Raw genomic sequence first — 17,967 nt, forward strand, 5'->3', positions numbered from 1 at the left:
AGGAGGGTTACAACTAACTTGGCAGGGGGGTGGTAATCAGAGTGACAGGGCTGAGGATGGGGCAGTAGATAGAGTGTGTAGTGAGACTATGTGGAAGGACAGGCAGATGATAGGGCAAAATTACAGTCAGTGGGATGAGCTGAAGTGTAAAGTTGGGGCAAAATTTAAAAAGGTGATGAATACAGGGATGAACATGTTACATCCAGGAAAAAATGGGCTGGTATCAGTGAGGATCCAGAGGAAGTTCATGAGAATGATTCCAGGAATGCAAGGGTTAATGCATGAGGAGCATTTGATGTTGCTGGGCCTGTACTCACTGGGGTTTAGATGTATGAGGGGGGATCTTATTGAAGCCTATTGAATATTGAAATGCCTGGGCAGAGTGGATGTGGCGAGGATGTTTCCTACGGTGGGTGAGTCTAGGACCAGAGGACACAGCCTCAGGACTGAGGGGCATCCATTTAGAATAGACATGAGAAAGAGTTTCTTCAGCTAGAGGGTGGTCAATCTGTGGAATTTATTGCCACTGATGGCTGTGGAGTTCAAGTCACTGAGTATACTTACAGTGGAGGTTGAGAGGTTCTTGATCAGTTAAAGCGTCAAAGGTTACGGGGAGAGTACAGAAGAATGGGGATAAGAGAGTTAATAAATCAGTCATGATAGAATGGTGGAGCAGACTTGATGGGCCGAGTGGCCTAATTCTGCTCTTGTGTCTCATGGTCATATGACCTCAAGCATTCCCTTTCAACTTAGCTGGTTCACTGCCCAATTTATAATCATATTATGTAACATCTAAAAGAAAGTGAATTAAAAGTGTGCTGGGTAATCAATCGAAATGACATGTCATTGTCCAGAATATCGGTTAACCACTAAAGTTCTGAGCATGCCAGCTTATCAGAGGTTTTCTACGAAAGACAGAAGGGGCTAACCTAGTAACCACAGTCTGCCAGTTCCATTGGTGGTGACGACACCATCAAGGACACGTGTAAAGATCACATGATGAAGCATGAGTCACTGAAGGAGAGTCCTGTCCAAATCCCTCTTCTTAAGGAGCTCTCCAGGAGGGTCAAAGTGTGCAGAACCTTTGAAATAACTCACACTGCATTTGGTTGGGCAGCTATCAAAATGCCCGATGCCACTCAGCTAAGGGCAGGATTATCCCATGGGATAAGGGGAGGAGAGGTAGGTAGATAGACAGATAGATACTTCATTGATCCCAAAAAGGAAATTACAGTGTCACAGTAACATTACAGGTGCACAGTTATACAGATATTAGAAGAGAAGTAAGAAAGAATAAAAAATAAGTGCTCTCAAACAGTCTATCAGGAGGGGCTCATTACTTCCCCAGCTACAGGTTGACTCATTCTAGAGCCTAATGGCCGAGGGTAAGAATGACCTCATATAGCGCTCTCTGGAGCAGCGCGGTTGTCTTAGTCTGTTTCTAAAAGTGCTCTCTGTTCAGTTGGATGCTGTTTCAGTGTGATAAAAGGCTGTGTTTACGGCAGTGGGAAATAATTTAAAGGCATCATGCAGTCTCTGGGAGTCAGCAATAATTACTTCATTTTTAATTGTTTCATTACTTTGTTTTCATTAAATGGATATTATTGACTTTGTAAGTGACAGGGAGGACAGAATATTGAGGCAGCATTAGAGTGCAAATGAAATTTTCACTGCTCACAAATGTTTTTCAGGGAAATCAGGGCAATGAGGTATCAAACGATGCACCAGTGAAGAATAGAATAGAATAGAACTTTGTTGTCATTGCACAAGACAACGAGATTGCAGTGTTACTCCAGTCTGTGCAAACCAGATATTTACAAAGCATGCAGTATGGTTTAATTTTTTAAAATCCCATGTTTACATACAACAAGGGACTTTGGTAGTCCATAACACCCAAAGTCTATTGGCATTATTCAGCTGCACAACCACCCGCGGGAAGAAGCTGTTTTCAGTCTAATTGTTTTGGCTAAGATGTTTCTGTATCTCCTACCAGATGGCAGGAGATTGAACAGACAGTGTCCTTGATGGGATGAATCTGTAATGATGTTACAAGTGTGCTGTAGGCATTGAGAGTTGTAGAGTGTTTCCAAGTCCAGTAGCTGAGCCCCAGTGATGTGCTGGGCTGTCCTAATCACCCTTTGAAGTGTTTTGTGATCTGTCTTGCTGCAGCTGGGGTACCACAGTGTCATTCTGTTTGTCAGTATGCTGTCTATCTATGAAGGGGATGCACACTGAGTGGATGCACAGTAAAATGGAGTGAACATACTCCAGTGGAACATGATGATTTTGATATCCGTGAGGACAGATGGCTCAAAATGATTGGAAGGAATGACCGCAAACTGAAACAATCCCTGATGACCAAGGTAGCAACCAGCTGAAAGGTAATGATGACATTATACTGTCCGAATTAAAATCTGCATCCGTCAGAAAATGGTCATGGTAGAGGATGAGTTGCCTTGGTGTATTTTTTTCCAGATTGGGAGAAGGATGCTGAGGGGCAATAAAACTGAGGTGCCTTCAGCTAAGGGAAAACGGAACAGAGTAATATCACTTGGCATGAAGTTACTCTAACATAGGATGTTAAATGGAGGTACTTAGTTACCGTTCTTTCTCTTGAGTAAGCGTGGACTGGAACACTGTCTGAAAGAGACTTGGTGGCACTGTGTTTCTGCACATGTTTAAAACAACGGAGAAACTTAAAAACGGCAGGCACTCCTCTGCAGATGAGAAGTTGGAGCTAAGACCTCCACTGGCCTCAGGAGCTCAGAAAAACATTAAATTCCTGAGCCGCCCTGCTGGAATTTGAACTTGCTACTTTAGTCCAGGCTGTTGATTTTCTAATTCAGTAACATAATTGAACTGTACACTGAACTGCAATGTCCCATGAAAGATTGTCCTTATTAAAATAAGACTGTATTCCATGTATTCATTTTTGTAAAATTATTCAAAGATAAATCAGTCACTTGTTTAAGTGACCCTTCTGAATTAAAACTTGATTGGCATTTTCCTCAAAGGCCGTGTACACATAATCCAGTCATGATATTGTTTTTGCCTTGATTACTTTTTTGAGGATGGGTGACACATTGTCACAGAATCCTGGTGAGATGATGAAACTTACTGTTGATCAATTGGAGGAGGGAGAGTTACAGATTAATGATGACCCTGCAAATGAAAACTTGTACCATAAGGGAACAGTGTGGACTAGACAGTCATGCCACACAAGGGAAGATACCTAACCTTGTGAGCCACAGTCATACAGAAAGGAGTGGCAGCCTACTGTGTCAGCGGGATGGAGGGTTCTGCACAGTGGTACTGACCGGTAGGAGTTAGATGAGGACCACGAGGTCAGTGAGGATGCATGCTTCGGTTTGGTGTAGAGATCAACACGCTGGTCTGATTCGATGAGGTGTTCCGGATCAAGTCCATGTCCAACTTTTCTCATGAGGTCAAACAGAATGAGGAGCATGTCATTTTCAATTTTGGAAGAGGCACAAACATCGGCATCAGACTCTGGTAACGCTCAGGTAATGGAGTGGCTCGTAACAGAACATTTCCAGTCTAGTGGTTGTGTGGGATCAGAGGAAAAGCATGAGTACATGTCAATGTACCACTGGGAAGCAGGGACAAGGGTGATCTGGTGACAATGGTGTGATCTGGGGCCACAGCAGATTGGCACCCTGTCCTCTGACAGTCCCAGAGGCATTGCAGGCCTCAGAAGTCCTAAGCTGTTTCAGCATATCAGCATTTCTTCCCTGGCCTCTGCCTCTCAGGCACTCATCACAGCCAGCTTTTCCAGACGGCAGATTCTACCAACCATGCCCAGCCCAGCCAGTGAGGGAGCTTCTCAGATCTTTTGTGAATATCTGCTTGCAGGGGGAGCACCTCAACATGACCGCAAGAACTTTAAGCCTACCCGAACAGCTGGCACAACGGTGAGATAAATAGTGGTTAACTAAGTAACATATTGTGCACGAAGTTTAATTTCAGTTTTAATGATCCCTTTCCTCTAATGTGATTGAAAGGCCATTTATTATTTAATCGTTTAATGTATTGTGCTCGGAGAGCACTTCTTTATGACTATTAATTTTACTTCAAAGGCAAACATTTGGCACACCTCTGAAAGATTCACTGTATATCAGTGACAAAATCATTATGATTGGGCTCTTGATAAAGTAAACATCAAAAGTGATGTTTTGCAACACAGAAAGAGTAGATAACTCAGTGTAATACAAGCACCATGTCAGTTGCTTCCATCAATATAACATAAGATGATTACTGAACTTTAAGGTAGGACTGTGGCCCATGTCTACACAGTGACCATTGATGACGGCAACCACACTTGTCTATATATGGTAAGACGACTACATTCCTTTGTGTAAAATATATTGTTCAACACAATCATTCCAAACTCTTGACAAACCTTTCTACAAGGTCCATGGAATCTCCCATAATATAAACTGTCATGGATGGACAAAGTAAAACTTGATGATGCATTATTGTTGGAGAATATTCATGCCTTACTACAGGCAAAGGAAAAATTACCTATAAGTAGATCTGGATGTAAAGTTCTTGTTTTCATGAGAAATTCTTGTTATGTTACACACACCAGTCCTCATCGAGGGATCAGAAGTGGAAAGAGTGAGCAATTTCAAGTTCCTGATTATTAGCATCTCTAAGGACCTATCTTGGGGCCCAACATATTGATGCAGTTACAAAGAAGGCAGCTACATTTCAGTAGGAGTTTGAGGAGATTTGGTGTGTCACCAAAGACACTCGCACATTTCTGCAGATGCACCATGGAGGGCATTCTGACTGGCTGCACCACCGTCTGGGATGGAGGGTGGGGGTGGCATGACTGCACAGGGTCAAAGTAAGCTGCAGAGAGTTGTAAATTTTGTCAGTTCCATCATGGGCACTAGCCTCCCTAACATTCTGGGCACCTTCAAGGAGCGAAGCCTCAAAAAGTTGGCATCCATCATTAAGGACCCCCATCACCCAGGACATGCCCTCTTCTCATTCCTACCATCAGGAAGGAGGTACAAGAGCCTGAAGACACACACTCAGTGATTCAGGAACAGCTTCTTCCCGTCCACCATCAGATTTCTGAACCTATGAGCACTACCATCTACTTGTTTGCATTACGGTACTTATTTAATCTAACCTATATATGTATATATTGACTGTAATTCATGGTTTTATTATTATTTATTGCAATGTATTGCTGTCGCATAATACAACAGATTCCTGTGATACTAACCTTGAGTCTGATTCTGATTAACAAGGCCCTGATTAACAACAGCAATCAGAGTGTTCACGCCTGCCTGTCCCTCAAGCTCAAATTTTCTGTAGTAAATGTAAATAATGAAGAAGGATATGACCTAAAGCCTTGGAAAACATCCTCTAAATGAGGCTAAGTATTCAGAAATTTAAGTGAGCAGCACTTGACCTACATTCCTCACCATGTCTTTCCAATCAGAGAAAGAATGAGTGTATTCCCTTTATAACTGTGGGCTTTCCCTTCGCATGGATCTATCACAGATATATTGACCCAGTCAATCACAAGACTTTTAAGGGCATCATCTGATTCCATCTGAAACACTCGTCAACAGGAGATATGATTGCATAACCTTGACATGTGATTAACCATACCATCATCAAATACAACTTGATCTATCCAATCGGAATGGAAACTAACGTTTCAGCAGCTATTGCAGAGAGACTGCAGTGTTTGCAAATCACTCAGACCCCCAATTACGCATTGACTGCATTATTGTGCTTTCCTGTTATCTATCGCCTTGCAGATAGACTGCTGTGAATAAAGGTTAATCGGTACAGCTGCAGCTTAGCACAATGATCTAGGTAACGAGAGCGAGAAATACCTGCTACTGAAACAGGGTAGAATGCCGCAGAATTCTTACAGTGCTACCTGAGTATCTTTTTGAAACATGGGAACTGCAGTCGCAATGGCAAATGTACAATAAAGTCAAAGTTGCACAAAGCAAAACATAAAATAAACACAAATAGAGTCTTTACAAGAAGGAACACAGTTAGAACAAAAACAGCAAAGTCCATTTAGTACAAAGTGGTCACAGTGTTGCTATACTGAGATAGTGATTAGGATTGTACAAGTTGGTTCAAGAACTGAATGATTGAAAGGGCATAACTATTATTAAACCTGGTGGTGTGGGACTTTAGGTTTCTATAACCCCTGCCTGGCAGTAGCAGTGAGAAGAGGGTATGACCTGAAGAGTTGAGATCTTTAATGATAGATGTTGCCTGTTTGTGGTAGCACCTCCTGTAGATACCGATGGTGGGAGCGGTGTGCTCGTGATGTATCAGGTTAAGTCCACCACACTCTACAGCTTCTTATCTTCCTGCACATTCAATTTACTACACCAGACCACAATGCAACCAGTCAGGATGCTTTCAACAGTACATCTGTAGAAGCTTGTCAGAGTGTTCAGTAACTGGGTGAACTTCCTTAATGAGTACTGTGGACTCTTACCAATTTTTATCAATGCACCGTAGAAAACTTTCTGTCTGCATGCATAATGGCTTGGTATGGTAACTGCTCTACATGTGACCACAGGAAACTACAGAGTTGTGGACACAGCTCAGCACATCAGAGGACCATGTGAACCCTCTGTTGACTCTGTCTATACTTCTCACTGCCTTGGTAATGCACGCCAGCATAATCAAAATCTCCAGGCACCCCAGACATTCTCTCATCTCCCCTCCCCCATCGGGCAGAAGGTACAAAAGCCTGAAAGCACGTACCAGCAGGCTCAAGGACAGCTTCTATCCCAGTGTTATTAGACGCTTGAATGGACCTCTCATACAATAAATGGCTTTTTGGCCTCACAGTCTACCTTGCTATGATTTTGTACTTTATTGTTTACCTGCACAGCACTTTTTCAGTAAATTTTACACTTTATTCCGCATTGTTACTGTTTCACCTTATTCTAGATCAAAGAATTGTGTAATAATCTGATCTGTATAAACAACATGCAAGGCAAGATTTTCATTGTATCTTGGTACGTGTGACAATAATACTGTGGTGAGTACACGACGATAGTTGTTTAACTCAACAACCGCTTTTATAGTGATAAATGCAGAAACAGACCAGATGCTATGACCCAGGGAGAGAGGGAGAGAACTTCTCAGTCTCGTACAGATGGGGGTGGTGATTATCACACATACAGTTACAGTCAGGGTGATCCACAAACACCCAAGTGAATAACTGTTTAACCCAAGCTAAAATGTAGCAATAAATGAACTTGAACATCCCACCATAATCCCACAAAAGTATTTTAACACAAGAACAATAAATAACGCCGGTCATTAGAAATGCTGGGGTGGGCTGTCAACCACAGCCCCCCACCCCTGGAGCGCCACAATATACCAGTATCAACATTAGTACCAATAGTGCTGAGACCAAATAGCATCTTGCATGTCATGTATGGTAATAGATGTTCTCTGACTAAGTTGTGACAGCAATCTGCGACACTTGCCATTGGTAAATTCCACTTACAACTGCTTCAGCTGTTTCTGCTCACAGTTCCAATCCTCCTCACTCTCATCTTTATCTTCTTCATCCTCAGCCTGCTGTTCAGCCGCTTCCTACTGAGGGGCACACCTGTTTGCCAGATTGTACAATAAACTGGAGAGAATGGAGAAGACCCTGTATGGTGAGTAGAGGGGCTGTCCCACAATGGTGAAATCTCACACTCATTTAGTGGACACATTCACTCATCCACCTAGTTTTCCTTTTCCTTGGTTCACCTTTCCAACCCCACATCCCCACCTGCACGTTATCCCTTCCTCACCTGGTCCCCACCTGTCCATTATCCCTTCTTCACCTGGTCCCCACCTCTCCATTATTCTTTCCTCACCTGGTCCCCACCTATCCATTATCCCTTCCTCACTGGGTCCCCACCTGTCCATTATCCCTTCCTTACCTGCTCCCCACCTGGCCATAATCCCTTCCTCACCTGTCCATTATCCCTTCCTCACAGGGTCCACACCTGTCTCTTATCCCTTCCTCACCTGATCCCCACCTGTCCATTATCCCTTCCTCACAGGGTCCCCACCTGTCTCTTATCCCTTCCTCACCTGATTCCCACCTGTCCATTATCCCTTCCTCACCTGGTCCCCATCTCTCCATTATCCCTTCCTCACCTGGTCCCCACGCATTATACCATCCTCACCTGATCCCTACTTGTCCATTATCCCTTCCTCACCTGATCCCCACCTGCCCATTATACCTTCCTCACCTGGTCCCCACCTGCCAATTATCCCTTCCTCACCTGGTCCCCACCTGTACATTATCCCTTCCTCACCTGGTCCCCACCTGTACCTTATCCCTTCCTCACCTGATCCCCACCTGTCCATCATCCCTTCCTCACCTGGCCATTATTCCTTCCTCACAGGGTCCCCACCTGTCTCTTATCCCTTCCTCACCTGATTCCCACCTGTCCATTATCCCTTCCTCACCTGGTCCCCATCTCTCCATTATCCCTTCCTCACCTGGTCCCCACGCATTATACCTTCCTCACCTGATCCCTACTTGTCCATTATCCCTTCCTCACCTGATCCCCACCTGCCCATTATACCTTCCTCACCTGGTCCCCATCTGCCAATTATCCCTTCCTCACCTGGTCCCCACCTGTACATTATCCCTTCCTCACCTGGTCCCCACCTGTACCTTATCCCTTCCTCACCTGATCCCCACCTGCCCATTATACCTTCCTTACCTGGTCCCCATCTGCCAATTATCCCTTCCCCACCTGTCCATTATCCCTTCCTCACCTGATCCCCACCTGCCCATTATACCTTCCTCACCTGGTCCCCATCTGCCAATTATCCCTTCCTCACCTGGTCCCCACCTGTACATTATCCCTTCCTCACCTGGTCCCCACCTGTACCTTATCCCTTCCTCACCTGATCCCCACCTGCCCATTATACCTTCCTTACCTGGTCCCCATCTGCCAATTATCCCTTCCCCACCTGCCCATTATCCCGTCCTCACCTGATCCCCACCTGCCCATTATCCCGTCCTCACCTGGTCCATCCCCATTACTTCACCCCCCCCCCACTTCGCACAACTGTATATTAACAATCTTCCCTTTCAGTCATGATGTAAGGTTTCAACCCTAAATTTTGACCCCACATCTTTCGTCTCCATGGACGCAACTGCGTTCTTCCAATGCTCTGATTTTTGTTGCAGATTCCAGCATCAGCAGGCTCCTCTGTCCTGCAGGAGGGGATTGTTCTTTTCCAAACTCCGCTCATGATGGCAGCGAGGCCCTTGGAAGACACACAGCAGCTGTGAGTCCCTATGAGTTGTGCAGTCTTTTGAGATGTTGGTATACCTGGCACCCACAGTGAACAAGTTCCTCGACAACAACTGAAAACTGAATGAGGGTAAGCTGATGTGATTTCCCGATTAGCTCTGCTTTTTGAAGTGGAAGCCATAAGTGAGTGCAGTCCACCATTGCTTGAACCACAGAGAGACTCTGCAATTCTGAAAACTCCCTGCAATTCCTCTTCTGGCTTGAAGGAATGTTAGGTAATATCATTTCTCCTGGAGCACAGACCCATCGAAACCTCAGCAATGTTACAGTGACAGAGACCTCAACAACTACAGGAGCCAATGGACGGATGTGAATCTGTAGGTGGGGGTGCAGAGGATCGCTTATTTCAGTGAGGGCCACATTTGTAAAGAGTGCTCTCCATAGCCACTTCTTTTCAGACCACTTGCCTATGGTCCCTGTAGGTTTAGGCTGGTGAGTCCCACCGTGCATTGCATCATGGCTTCCTAGACTGCATCTCCAATTCATTCCACATCCGGCAGCAGTTGTGGGATGACTACGAATAGTCCTGCCAAAGGGTCTCAGCCTAAAATGTCAACTGTTCTTTTTTCCAGGGATGCTGCCAGGCGGTCTGAGTTCCTCCGGCATCTTGTGTGCATTGCCCAAAAGTTCAAAGTAACTTTATTATCAAAGTATGTATACTGTGCATCACCATATGCTACCTTGAGATTCTTTTTCTTGCAGGCATTCACAGTGGAGTAGAACATTGATATAGAGTCAGTGAAAAGCTACACACAAACATTGACTGACAAGCAACCAATGTGCAAAAGAAGACAAACTGTGCAGGCGAGCAAATAAATACACAAATAATACAGAGAACATGAGTTGTAAAGTCCTTGAAAATGAGTCCATAGATTGTTGAATCAGTTCAGAGTTGAGATGAGCAAAGTACAGCCCAAGTATTTCCCTTGGTTAGAAATGGTTTGGAGGTCAGTGGTGATGAGGAGCAGGTTTTATTGGGAAGCAGCTGGTCTCTCTAGTGCTGCGGGGAAAAACTAGTTGGGGACGAACTGCAGTAACGAAAGCCTGGTTGGTCAGTGAATGACCAGAGTGGCTTGTCTTCCTATAATGTGATCCGGTTTCAAGGGAGAAGCTGGAGAAAGTTGTTGAACAACGATGAATGTTGTCTGTGGACGTGCATTTGCTGCTGTTCAAATATGAGTCCCCGCAGCAAAGAATATCCTGGAGGAAGTCAGCGGGTCAAGCAGTATGAGTGGGAGGAAAAGAATTGTTGACGCTGCTCGTCGAAACCCTACATTAGGATCAATCCCAACATAGTACAGGGTGAAAGGTAACTCAAAAATAGTCGCAATTACGTTCCACTCTGGGTCAAAGTCGGGTTTGTGTCATGTCTGCACAGATGCAATGAAAAGATATTGTTAGGAACATCAACAGGAACTTTGCATCAGATACACAACATTAACAAGAAAACATAAATTATACAATAATACAAATAAAGTCATTTTTAAAAAAATATTGCTTTGCAATATAAGTTCTAGGTTTCTTGCCAGGGAAAATGATCAGCCCTGGTCCTACTGAATGGCACAGCCATCACAGGTGGCTGAATCACTCTTCCTATTTCTTCTGCTCTGCGGACTAGGATTTCCAGACTGAAGTTAATTCAACTTGTTTTGAAAATGGTAGTGCACAGGATACAGTAAATTTCCACGAAGGAGGCCAGAATCTAAATTTTCCTGCTTTTTATAAACAGTACTTGCTGCAAGATTTTTTTTCTCTTGAAATTGCCTCAAGGTCTCCTGCTTCCTGGCTGGCTCACTATTCTGGGATTTAGCCACTGTCTGTGCTGCATAAATGATGTTTTCCATATGAGGCCATAGCCTGGCACAATGTCCTGACACGTTTCAAATGAGTCAAACCAGTCATCGTCTAAATATAACAAGAAAATAGCTGGATAAGTGTGGGAACAAAAGAGATGAGAGAAAATTATCACTGTAACAGAATTGCTAACCTGCGGCCTTTTCTGTGGGCGGTTTCTGGTCCATGCATTATGATCACCGTCTTCAAAGCCAACACAAAACCCTCTCGTCTAATATGTTAAGATGTGGTATTTTTGATGTTCTTTCCTCTCTTCTCTCCTCTTCCCTCACAATCCACGTATACCAGCTCTATCTGCTTGCCATAAGATGGGACTTCTCACCAAATGTACTGTAGATAATCAGCCTGAAGACCCACAAGAGCCAGGACTTAATCCATTGGACTCATGAAGTTGGGTGTGGAAAAGGGGGAAGAGTGTCCTGTTTGGAGGAATTGCTCCAGCTGTATTCATCTATCATGTTATAAATAAATGTCTCTGTCTCAATGGCCTGACATGGGAGATCCAGCAAGGCTGATGGGACCGAGCTGGGGAAGCTCTGCACCGTGTAGCAATGCTGCTGGTAGAGCTTCACAAGACCTGCAACCCTTACTCCAGCATTGTACATATGAAGTCTGCACATTGTCCCTGAGACTATGGGGTTTCCTCAGGGTGCTGAAGTGTCCTTCCACCTGCCAAATATGTGTGGGTTATGACGTTAACAGGCACTGCTGATTAACCCTAGTGTGTACGTGAGTAGTAGACTCTGGGGAGTTAATGGGAATTTGGGATAACAGGTGACAGGGAACGTTAGTGGGAGACTGGGATTCCCTTGTGAACCAGCAAAGACTCAGTGGGTCAAATGTCCTCCATACGGAAATATGGAGACAAGGTAACGGATGTTTCTGTTAATGAGTTGTAGGCAGCTGAAGATCTTGCCTAGCTGTTTAATACAACAGTGTCATTTTCCTGAGATGTGCTGCTATCAGAGCCCACTCTACATTACCAGCCAGATTTCTGTAAGTTCTTGATTTTTTGGGCTGCAGCAATTTTTTCTGAATTATTAATACCATCACTATTTCAATCGTGCTCACACTGTTATGACATAACAACGCCGATACTCACATCCTGAAAATAACACTGTTAATATGATAACGGGGTAATTTATGTGATAATGTGGCTCATGCCTGTATCAAGCCCCTTGGACTTTAGAAGAGATTTAAGGGGACCGTTCGGGTTAAGCAGCAACTCTCCACAACCAACCCGCAGTCTATCCAAGAGCACCAGCAAGTGTCATTCAGAGCCAATCCACATCTCCACAAACAAATCTTAACCCCTCCAACCCACAATCTATCCAAGGGCATCAGGGACTGTCATGCAGAGCCACCATTAAAAGAACAATTTGGATTTATGCAGCACTTTACTAAATATTCAGAGAATCCTAAGGCACTTCAGAACCAGCAGTTTATTTCTGAAGTACATTCACCGTTGTGATGTGGGCAAATGAAATTCTCAATATGCACAAAGCAAACACCAGCACATGCTTAAGACGATTATGGAAGAGGACAGGGCAATATCAAATATTCAAATATTCAGCTGGAGCAAGGCTGATTTCAGTGAGCTGAAAAAGCTATCTGGTGCTGGTGAGCTACAGCAGGTGTGATCAGGCAGAGAATGAATTATCAGTGGGTGACCTTTAAGGAGGACGTAATACAAGTGTAAACTAAACAAAAAATAGAGAAGTTCATCCCTTGATGATTACAGATATATAAATGGCACAACCTTGTAATAAATATTAAAGGAGGTAACAACAAACTGACTTCTTCCCCCTTCTCTTCCAGTCCTGATGAAAAGCCTTGGCCCAAAACATCGACTGTTTATTCCTTTCCGTAGAAGTTGCTGAGTTCGTCGGCATTTTGTGTGATTTTAACAAGTAAATCTGCATTCAGAGTGCAGGAAGAGAGCTGTTCCACACAACCTAATTTTCGATTGTCCTATTGTTGTAGGTGCGATGAAATTCCTGCTAAAATGCTGGAATTGAGCAGTGCAATAGGATGTTTACAGCCTACCAAGTCCTGTATCACATCCAGACTGAATGTTAGCAGTGACTGCACCGCACTGGATTATGATGATGCTGAGGTGCGCTGGGACACACCGTCAGTGATGTAACCTGGGGTCTTCAGGTGCTTTGGGTCTTTTAGCATCAGACACCCTCGCCCAGGTGTCCCAGCCAGGGTTGATCAGGCCCTGGTTTGTGTTCCAGCAGCATTGGTCCAAGGATCAGACCTCTTGCTCCATAGCCAAATCTGAGCTAAAATCCTTCTAGTGAAGGTGTGTTCATAGTCAGAAGTAAAGGCACAACCAGCAAGCGGAGCAATTTAAAGTGAAATTCCCTTCATCTCTTCTTTCACCAATATTCCACTGAGTATTATTATTTACATGACTTGGGAACTACAGAATAAAATTAAACACCATTTGTAAAATGCATCAGTGATTGTGCAGCGTATAATTAGGGTGCATCAATGCTGATCCTCCAGAAACAGTCCATCACAAGTACATCCAGGTCTAACAACCTTAATGCATCAAGCAAGCTTAGTAGTATGATTAGTAAACCAAGGATGATCGGTTTAATCAGTGTTTGTCTACAAAACTGAAAATCCTGTCCTCTATTCAGGAAGCAATAGAATTAATCCAGCTTTGAATAAAACCTGGAGCTGCCAAGGCTGCTTTATGCCAACAAAGCTGTTTAATTTCCTGATTCTTAACTTGGAAAAAAATAAATTACCAGTCCTTCTTAGAATGAAGCACTCTAAAGGGAGAATTAATGTCCTGATGTTCCCTCTGCTCTGAAATTAAAAGAAGTGTAAGGCAATATTCAAAAGATTGAGAAATACGTATAGTTTTGAGTTCCATTACTAAAATTTCCCATTTGTGTTTTAATGTCATGATTTAAAGAATACAGTATTTTTAAAAAAATGACCAGAATGCTTCTCTATAAACACAGGCTAAGTGTTCTGTCCAATTAATGGTCAGAAAATGTGCCATCTTTCTGATTGGAAGTGGACTTAAATAATCCTGCCAGAATAATTTGAAGAGAAGATGTTCTTCCTGGTGGCCCGACCAGTAATAATCCTTTAAACAGAATTACTGAGAGTTCAGCTGATGGTTTATTCTGAGTTTCTGAATTTGGTGTCTCTTCTAGGATTTCTTCTGAATGAATAAAATTGGGTCCTATCAACAAACAACTGGTTGTTTCTCTCTTACCCATGGTAAATTATGAGAAAGACCGGGGTGCTTGGAACGCTACATCATCTAAATGCATGAACAATTGATGTCCTAATGACATCTCAGCCCGAAACATCAACTGTACTCTTTTCCATAGATGCTGCCTGGCCTACTGAGTTCCTCCAGCATTTTGTGTGTGTTGTAAGGAAAAGGTTTCCTAGATTAAGTAAACTGGGAAGCCCTATGTCCACAATGCAAAATTAGGGTGGCATGGTAGTGTAGTGGTTAGCACAACATCTTACAGTACCAGCAACCCAGGTTCAATTCCCACTGCTGCCAGTAAGGAGTTTGTACATTCTCCCTGTAAGTGTGTGGGTTTCCTCCAGGTACTGCGGTTTCCTCCCAAAGTCCAAAGACCTACCGATTGGTAGGCTAATTGGTCATTGTAAATTGTCCCGTGATTAGGCTCAGATTAAATTGGGGGATTGCTGGGCAGCACAGCTTGGAAGGACCTATTCTGCATTGTATCTCAATAAATAACTAAGTTCAGAGAAAGCAGGATTTCCCAGTGGCCACACATTTTAATTCCACATCCCATTCCCATTCTGACATGTCTATCCACGGCCTCCTCTACTGTAAAGATGAAGCCACACTCAGGTTGGAGGAACAACACCTTATATTCCGTCTGGGTAGCCTCCAACCTGATGGCATGAACATCGACTTCTCTAACTTCCGCTAATGCCCCACCTCCCCCTTGTACCCCATCTGTTACTTATTTTTATACACACATTCTTTCTCTCACTCTCCTTTTTCTCCCTCTGTCCCTCTGAATATACCCCTTGCCCATCCTCTGGGTCCCCCCCGCCTTGTCTTTCTTCCCGGACCTCCTGTCCCATGATCCTCTCGTATCCCCTTTGCCAATCACCTGTCCAGCTCTTGGCTCCATCCCTCCCCCTCCTGTCTTCTCCTATCATTTTGGATCTCCCCCTCCCCCTCCCACTTTCAAATCTCTTACTAACTCTTCCTTCAGTTAGTCCTGACGAAGGGTCTCGGCCTGAAACGTCAACTGCACCCCTTCCTAGAGATGCTGCCTGGCCTGCTGCGTTCACCAGCAACTTTTATGTGTGTTGCAAGTTCATACATCATTTTGTTATCCCCATTGATTCCATTTATAGTGATGAGTGCAAGAATATTGTCTCCCTCAATGAAAGCAATAGGGGAAATCGTAGCTTTAATAATGAGATAACCAGTAGCAATTGTGATAAAGAAATCATGGCTAGATCACACAGATCACACAGAGCATAAATTTGTCTTGGCAACAGCCTATCACTTGTCACAATTTTTCTGCGATTTCTACAAGAGCTGAGCCCCATTGGTGAGCATCACTTGCCACATCCTCCCAACCTGGGGAGCGCTGTGTCAAACCTTCCAACATTCTACCAACCCCACCGCTTAACGCTTTCATCATTGTGTGCCCTCAGGGCTGAATCCTCGAGAGGAGATGGATGAAGATAGTTAGAAAAGTAGAAATGTGCAGAGCAGAGGACAGGGATATTGTGAGACAACTCCTTAACTTCTCTGGGATCTGCTTTTAAAATAGCTGCAACCAGGGCTGCTAACTTTGTAACTCAGCAGTAAGGGACTACTACTACTACTACTACAACGTCGACTCAGGCCTAGCGGGCCGGTGGCAGGCATGATAATGGACTGTACACTTCTCTCTCTCCCTCAGTGTGTTCAGCTGTCAGGTTGTAGGGAAAACCGGAACAACCTGTCAGGTAAAATCTGTCAGGTTGTAGGTAAAACCAGAACAAGCCATGCTGTGTACATTCAGTAGTTGAAGTTGTCGCCTGTGTGAGATATTGACACACTGAATCATAGAGAGATACAAAATGGACACCCAGCCTTTCGCCTATTGATGTCTGCACCAGTCATTGATACACATCAGGGGCAGTTCATAGTGGCACTAACCCACTGACCTGCATGTGTTTGGAGTGTGGGAGGAAAGCGAGCATCCAGGGAAAACCCACACAATCACAGGGAGAATGTGCAAACTCCAGACAGACAAGACCTGAGTTCAGAATTGAAACTAGCTTCCTGGTATTGTGAGTCAGTGGCTCTATTAAATGCTTTACTGTGAATCCAAATGTGACAGAAGAAAAAGTTCACAAGATTCGCCAGTTAATTGTATCAGAAATCAAACTATTAGATTCTTCTAGCTACAGTCCAGGCTATTCATAAGAACTAAAACAAAATATGCTTTTGCATCGTCTCAGAGGCCAAACCTGTTCTACCATATTGATGATAATGTGGTTAAGTCGCTCTATGACATGAGCAGGCTTGAGGCCTGATGTTTGGTGATCTCTCAGCCCGGCAAAAAATGACATTTTAAAGACCTGGGCCTGGCATTAGAAGGTTCTAGATCCTGAGTCCAGGAAAGGGTTGGACCCCCATGGACCCAGGCTTAGGATTCTAGGGGTCCAGGCCTGACATCAAGAGGGCTCCAAGGGCCTGACCTGGCATCAGGCAAGTTGCAGATTCCAAGGACCCAGCTCTAGTGCCATGCACTCTGAGGCCTGGGCCTGGCATTGGGTGGGCCCCAAAGACCTCACCCAGCAATGAGAAGGCCCAAGGGCAGAGAGCATCGAATGGGCCCATATAACTAAGGGGATTGTAACAAGAGTTTTATTCTTAAGCCACAGCCTCCAGGGCACACCTTCTGGTCACCAAGAGCTACTGGGTTGTGGGATAACCTAGGTGACGATGTCACCTGTTGCTCCTTTTGAGGTCATAAGATTTTCTGTCTCTGTTGGTATCCTCTATCAATGCCAGACAGGACAGACAACTTGCTTTTCATATGTGGGAGGTCCCACAAATTACAGGACTGTTGGTCATTCCTGATTCCAGCTGACGAACTGAGATTCTTCCCTATCTGCTGCCTGCAGTGATCCTGTCCAAAAGTCATTGGGGACAGGATCAACACAACTGCTGCCCAACATTTATCCACCAGAGAAAGTTAAGCTCAGATCAGGACTTGTACTCAGACAGCAAAAGACGGCTGAGTCATAGGGTCACACAGCACAGAAACGGGCCCTTTGCCCATCCAGTCCGACCCTAGGAAAAAGACCTTGCAAGGTGACACTGTCTGTCGTTGAAAAGAAATGTCAACTAGGCTGAGCTGGCCAGAGGCTCAGGCTAAAACCTGCCCTGACAGCATGGCTCTCTGGCTGGTTGGGTTACACTAGGATGGAAATTCCCAGCACTGGCACTAGATTAGAGCTGCTAGCAGTTTTACACATAAGCTGGTCCAGAAGCATTTCATCTGGCACAGTGGACTCCAATCAGTATGACACAACTGCCCCCATCAGTGAGACAAGAATGCAGATGCAGAACACAGAAATCAATTGCAAGAATAAAAGGAATTAAATTCTGAGAAAAATAGTTAAAACTATATTTTGGAAATTGATTTATAGCTGGAAAATAAACTAATATGATATAATTGTATTAGCCAGATCACAGAGTTGATGATTACATGGCCCTGAATCTATAAAATTAGAT

At 44.2% G+C, this 17,967-nt stretch overlaps 1 protein-coding gene and 1 long non-coding RNA gene across 2 annotated transcripts in view; one reads left to right on the plus strand and one right to left on the minus strand.

The window, feature by feature from the left end:
* rasa4 (RAS p21 protein activator 4) overlaps positions 1-17,967 on the minus strand; it is a 283,641-nt gene that overhangs the window by 145,318 nt on the left and 120,356 nt on the right. The gene's annotated exons all lie outside the window — the stretch shown is intronic.
* On the plus strand, positions 1,896-14,063 carry LOC134336656 (uncharacterized). Its single transcript, XR_010015842.1, has 4 exons — positions 1,896-2,381; positions 7,602-7,688; positions 9,227-9,423; positions 10,056-14,063. It is a non-coding gene; the product is annotated as an uncharacterized LOC134336656 (long non-coding RNA).

This window comes from Mobula hypostoma, chromosome 23, assembly GCF_963921235.1.
Source record: "Mobula hypostoma chromosome 23, sMobHyp1.1, whole genome shotgun sequence".
Lineage (NCBI taxonomy): Eukaryota > Metazoa > Chordata > Chondrichthyes > Myliobatiformes > Myliobatidae > Mobula > Mobula hypostoma.